Source organism: Silene latifolia, chromosome X (assembly GCF_048544455.1).
Source record: "Silene latifolia isolate original U9 population chromosome X, ASM4854445v1, whole genome shotgun sequence".
Classification (NCBI taxonomy): Eukaryota; Viridiplantae; Streptophyta; class Magnoliopsida; order Caryophyllales; family Caryophyllaceae; genus Silene; species Silene latifolia.
The window spans coordinates 190,873,209-190,879,929 of NC_133537.1; positions in this window are offsets into that span (position 1 = coordinate 190,873,209).

Genomic DNA, 6,721 nt, shown 5'->3' on the forward strand with positions numbered 1-6,721 from the left:
TCTGATAATTGGGATATAAATGCAACCTAAAATAATTTTCTCATGCCATGTAATTTGTTTTAGCAATTTTTGCTAAAATAGCCACTATTTATGTTATTTTTACTCTAAAAATTCATAAATCATGCAAAATGAATCAAGTTCCTCTTAAATTTTACACACAGTGAGTAGAATGTGCATGCGACAACATATTAAAATTTCATGGCATGTTTCGAAGCTTAACTATATTTAACCATTTTACCCTCATTTAATCCATTTTTATCTCATAAAAATCATAAATCATGCAAAATAAAACAAATTTATACGAAATTTTGCATACAATGAGTAAAATATGCATGTGAGGTTATATAAACATTTCAAGGTCAGAGACCATGTTTCACTATTGTTAGCATTTTAAATACCATTTTAATCATAAAAATGTAATAAAATTACTAAAAATCATTAAAATAAGCAATAAAATACCATAAATTATAAAAATGACCTAAATACATTTTAGGACCAGAATATACAATATGCATTATAATTTAGTGGCTTTATCTAATAAATCACAAATTTTTAGTTTTAATTAAGTTACTAATAACTCGAAAAAACTATAAATCGATTATGCATGCAACATCCTATGCTCTGATACCAATTGTTAGGTTTATATACCTCTTATAAGTCATTTCTTATAGTGAACTAAGTAACATTTTAATGTGAGTTCTAAAGATCTAGTGCATGCATAACTAATAGGATATGAAAAGAAAGATAATGTCCCTTACATTATATTTGGTTCGAAATATGGCCACAAAAAAGGACAGCTTCCTTGTTTGTTCTTGAGCTTAAGTGTAATGGATGATCCTCCAAAATCTCAAATATAGAGATCCTCCTCTTGTTGCACCCAAAACAAAATCCTTAAACTAATATATTAACTAACTAGATTAATATACTAGTATCCTTAAAATAATCTAATAATATCTTTATTACTACACTAGTAATCTTATATATTGATATTAGAATTTTAGATGAACAATTTAGAGTTTCTAAAACTATTTTAGAGAGATGAAGTGAGTAGTTGAATGAATGTTGCATGAATGAATGAAATAGAGAACAAATTCTCTATAAGAGAAAAGGGGTAGCCGGTTGAGGGGGGTGGAAGGCCAATGCATGGCCTTCTCACTTATGCTTTTGTTCTTCACAAGAATGTAGGTTTCCATGGCTAGCTAGAGTAGGAAATGATGATGTTTATTTTATCATTTAAAATAAAACATCCACTAACTCCTCGTACCCTTCAATTTTTGGCCACTTTAGATAAAATGGACTTCCATTTTATTTTGTTAATTGGTCATATGTCACATAATATGTCACATGTAACATGTAACATGTTATTAATTACTTAAATGCATATTTATCAAATAAATATCATTATATATTTTAATTAAATTACATATAACAAATTGTCTAGTAATTCTTGATCACATAAAAAAAATGGGTCATGTTAATATAATTCACAACATATTGTAATTATAATTAACCATTCATTCTTAATTTAATTGTTTCACAAACAATAACGAATTTTAGTAATAAAATCTTTTAATTACTAAAATAAATCTTATTTAATCAAATTACAATAAGATATAAATATTCTCACTCATAAATGAATTGTTCAATTTTAAGGAATTTATTAACTTGTATCGACATACAATTAATCAACTTATATATTAAGGGAATTGTCCTATAGGTGTGACCTTAAGGGATCAACTGATCACCACTGTCAAACGACATCAATGTTAAACTCTAGTTAGCTAATCATTATTGATTAATGTTCAGTTGACTATATAATTGAATCATCCCTTACGTATTCTTAATTTGAGATTTAAACATGTGATCGCACTATTGTTGAGGACACATACTCCAACATCGGTATCCCGCCAAATGTATGCACTATGACTTATGGGGTACTGAGGAGGAACAATGTAATGATACAATTATGATAGAAATAAAGACAAAGGCTCTTGTATGGTGATGACTGTTGATTTTCTTGAGTGGAGATTTGATGAGTAAGTGAGTGAATGATTGAATGTCCCTTGCTGCTTGCCTCTGCTTGGTATTTATAGTTGTTTCCATTGACCCGCTCCTCCTCAACGCCCACTTCTTATTTTTGCTCAACTTATCGATTTTCGTGGGATTCGTTACTTGACCGATGATGGGAACTTTGTCATCTAAGCTCTTGATCAAACACTATTTATAATCTCAACAAACTACTCTTAGTAGAGCGGTAAGTAAAGGTCGGATCCCAAGGGACGGGTATTGAATTAAGCTATCAAATGCAAGTAGTTATGCCTTAGGTCACAATTTGGTTTGAGCTGAGATTGTAATCTAAACTACTTAACAAAGGAAATGTAACCAATACTAGACTTAGTGGAGTTGATATAATGTCCACTTATAGAATGGTCTTCTTAAAACTGCCATAACTTAAGATCTAGACATGCTATTGATATGATTCCAATTGGAGGTGATATCTTGTTCTCTTACGATTCCAACGGTAGGTCACATGCCCTAAATGACCAAGAAATGAGTGAGATATGACTATTTTACGAAACCTGGTCATTGCTGAGAACGGTGTCGCACTCGACCGAGTGAAGTTCACTCGATCGAGCGAGCGAAACTCGACCGAGTAAGCGACACTCGACCAAGTGGACTCGCCACTTGATCGAGTGCCGTTGTTTTCAGAACACGGGATTTATCCCTTTCTCCCCTAACCCTAAAATCATTTCCACCTTCCTCCTTATCTCTCCAAACTCTCTCCCTTCTCTCTAAAACCCTCACAAACACCATATTAGGGGATTCAAGCTTGGTTTAGTGGATTTCTCACCTTCCTCCTCCCTTCCTCTTTATTTGTAAGTTAAGATCTACCCTTTTCTAGTCTTATGAAACCTAACTTTTGGGGGTTTTCAATTGGGTTGATTAATTAGCAATTAGTATGTGTTTATGGGTAATTAGAGGGTAATAATAAGGGGTTTTATATTATATAATAGATTAGGATGTACTATAATAGTTGTTATGTGATTATTGTAGGATGAGACGGTTTTATGAGATGGATTCTTGTTGGCTTGGATTAGCTTAGGGAGTATGCCAAAAGGTAGGTTAATCCTATTCGATTTCAATAATGTGGTGTTGTTTATATTGTAATTAGTCTCACATAAATTAGTGCATTTGCATTATAACATGTTTAGTGGTTAATTGCATCATTAAGAGGATGATTATGGTATGTTGGGTTATAATTCATGTATTGGTTGTATTTGTGTGTGTGGAGGGTATGTTATTGATTGTTTCGGAGATGTAAGACGGTTGGGAGACCGTCTTACGCTTGAGTAGCTTCTTGGAGCTTCCCACTCCAAGAGGGATGTGCACATTAATGGCATAAGTTTGGTGGGACGCGTGTGGTTGAGACACGATGTCTGGCAGGGGATCCAGTTGGCTTCCGGACCTGCCACGTCTGGGCGTGTCCCGGTACCTGTGTGTGTTGTTGTTGGTATGTCTGGACGTGTCCCGGTACCATGGTGGTGGTTGTTGGATAGCGGTTTGTTCATGTTATAGTCATGTTGCATACTCACACACTTTGAGTCATGTCACACTTTATTTATTTATTGAAACTGGCGTTTGTGTGTCTATGTAATTGTCACCTATTTTCGGAGTGGCATGTGTCAATCCATATGATATTTCCGATCATATGAGGAGCAGGTTGAGTACAGGTTTTGCTTGTTGACATGATCGGGATTTGGGTCGCGCCTTGAACACGGAGTCGAGTAGCATATATGACATAGATGGTAGTTGACTTGTAATTTGTATAGCTCACATTTATTCATTAGTTTATGTTGTAATCACTAAACTTGTTATTTATTTAATGAAGTTTCTTAATTGTAATACCGATTTCACTACCTCGGGAAACCGAGACGGTAACATTTCCTAATTACCTTGGCCGGGTAAGAAGGGGGTGTTACACATATGCTTCTATCAACTAATATGCCATATAAACTAGATGCAAACTATTCACAACACAAAGGTTCATACCGCATCAACAAAAAGCAGCCACATTGTCATTAACATATAAGAAGGGAGGTGGTCGGACTATTTCAGATGCTATATTCTATTTTTCGGAACAATTGTCGTTGGAAGCACCTAGACCAAAACACAATTTATAACTTCACAAACAACTCTACAATAAGTAAAGAGGCAAGTAAAGGTCGGATCCCAAGGGACGGGAATTGAGATGAGATTTCTATTGAAACTAGTGGTGTCTTAGGGGTGTCACAATTTGGGTTGATGTAGAAGGTCACTAAACTAAATAGCAATGAAAGTAAATAAGCAAGATGAATTGAAAGGATTGTAAACAATTGATAAAAAGCACTAGGGTGTCATGGGGTCATAGGGGATTCATGGGAATTGATCATACAAACATGTTCTCAAATTATAAGCAAGCAATTATTGTTGTGATGGATTGAGTTGGGTTATATCTTACAATCCTAGGAAAGTTTGGGTCCCGGAGCCGAATCGATTAGATTGTACAACACCTACAAGTCGACTTAGTCTTCCCTACACAACAACATGCATGGTCTAATGAGACTCGAGTTGGTTTATGTCTTACAAGTCTCATTGAAAAGATAGGTGATGGGTAAAAAATGAAAGGATTCATAGGCTCACATTTCATCAAACATAACATGTGCATGAGTTGAGATCAAAACAAGCAAGCAAATAAACTATGAAAGCATATTAAATTAAGCATGAGTCATTCCCCATGTTGGTTTCCCCTAATTACCCATTAACCCTAGCTATGGAACTACTCACTCATTATCATGTTGAACATGCTAGCAAGGTTGTCAATCATACCAACAAAGTGAAACATGATGAACAAATGAAAGTAATTAGCAATAATTAAAAAGGGATTAAGAGAATTATACCTACTAATGATTCCAATAATAAAGCAAAGAATAATAGAAGTATTTGATGCATGATTGAGAGGTTGTCAATCTCCCAATAATAACCCAAATAATCTTCAATTACCCAAAATAAAGGATGAACAAAAGAGAGATTAAGGAAATAAAACTTGAATTAAAACTTCATTAATTGTTGATTACAAAACTAAAGAGAGATTTGATTGATATTAACTACTCTAAGAATTGATAAGAAGAACATGCTCTTCTAATTAGACTAATGGGTTTTTATAGTGGAAATTAGGTGGATGCATTAGGGTTAACTAAGGGCTTAAATGACGATTAAGTCCCTACTTAGGGAAACGCCGAAATTTTCTGAAGGAAGGGCATCTTTCTTGAAGCTTGAAGAAACGGATTTGCGCTGTCTTGGAATCCGTGCGTCTTAGGCACGGGACGGCCGGATTGAGGAGTCTCTGCCCGGGCGTCTTTGGGAGAAGATGAGCGTCTTTTGGGTGCTGCTGCCCGGGCGTCTTTGGTAGAAGATGCACGGATTGTGGTCTTGGGGGACGGGCGTCTTCAGGGGAAGACGGGCGGATTGCTGCTCAGCCGTGTTTCTTCTTCTTTTCTTCCCTGTTCTTCATAAAATCCTTGGGGATGCAAAGATCTTTCCTCATCATTGCCCAACTACAATAATATGTACAAAGGCCTTCTAATCTTGTCTCTCCTTGATGCTTGGTCATTGGATTCAATCAATTTAGTCTCATTTTGCCATGAAAATGCAAGGTTTGCACTCCTTACCTACCAAGGACACAAAACCTCAAAGAATATGCAAAACAAAGAACAAAAGACAATAAATGACCCAAGAATGCACTAAAAAGCATGGGAACAAGGCTAATTCGGGGACTAAATGTGCGCTAATTATGGTCACATCAAATATCCCCAAACCGAACTTTGCTCGTCCCGAGTAAAGAGGTGACAAAGACTAGGACCATTATTTAAACTAACCTAATAGCATAGCCGATATGAGACAATTAGCGGGTCTCACTCCGCCCCTTCAACTCACATCAAGACAACCATGAGGTAGGATGCCTTCTTGCAAGGCAAGGTGGGTCTTGCCAAAATGGCGACACATCCAAACATTAAGCACACAAAATCAAATAAAGGATGCATCTACAAAAGGAATAGCCACTTCCTCATCAAGTGGCGGAGGCAACTAAAAGAGAACAAATTTAAGAGCATATATTCCGTCACAAATACTAGTTCAACAAATTACTAAGGCTAAGAGGATGGCACTAAATCACCTCCAAATGGTGTTAAACTAGACTACTTTCGTCCTCAATTTGCAAATACTTTCGTTAAGAGCGATCGAATGGTTATGGAATGATGATCCCCATGATGCTAGTAGCATATGACATGACAAGTCTCGAGTTCTCTACAAAAGTAAAGGTCATGGATCGTCCCAAGCTCGACAAAGTGGCTTGACAAAAAGCTTTTTGGGAATGAAATGCTCAAATCTTTATAAACAAGAGTGGATATGACTAGTATTCAAAATTTTGACCTCATTCAACTTTCACATTTCAAAAATTAGAGATGGGGTTTGTCCCTTCCGTGCTAATGTCCTTTGCTTTCGCCAATCGCTTATTAGGCAACCGGTTAACCTCTACACAATAGCTTTTCGGGGTGATAGTCACTCTGTCTCTGGGCGGTTGAATTCACAACCGTGTGGGGGCCCAATTCAATGGATCCCTCTCCAAAGCACATCGAAGTGGTACGCCTCCATCAAAACAACTAAAATTCTCAATATTTCAACA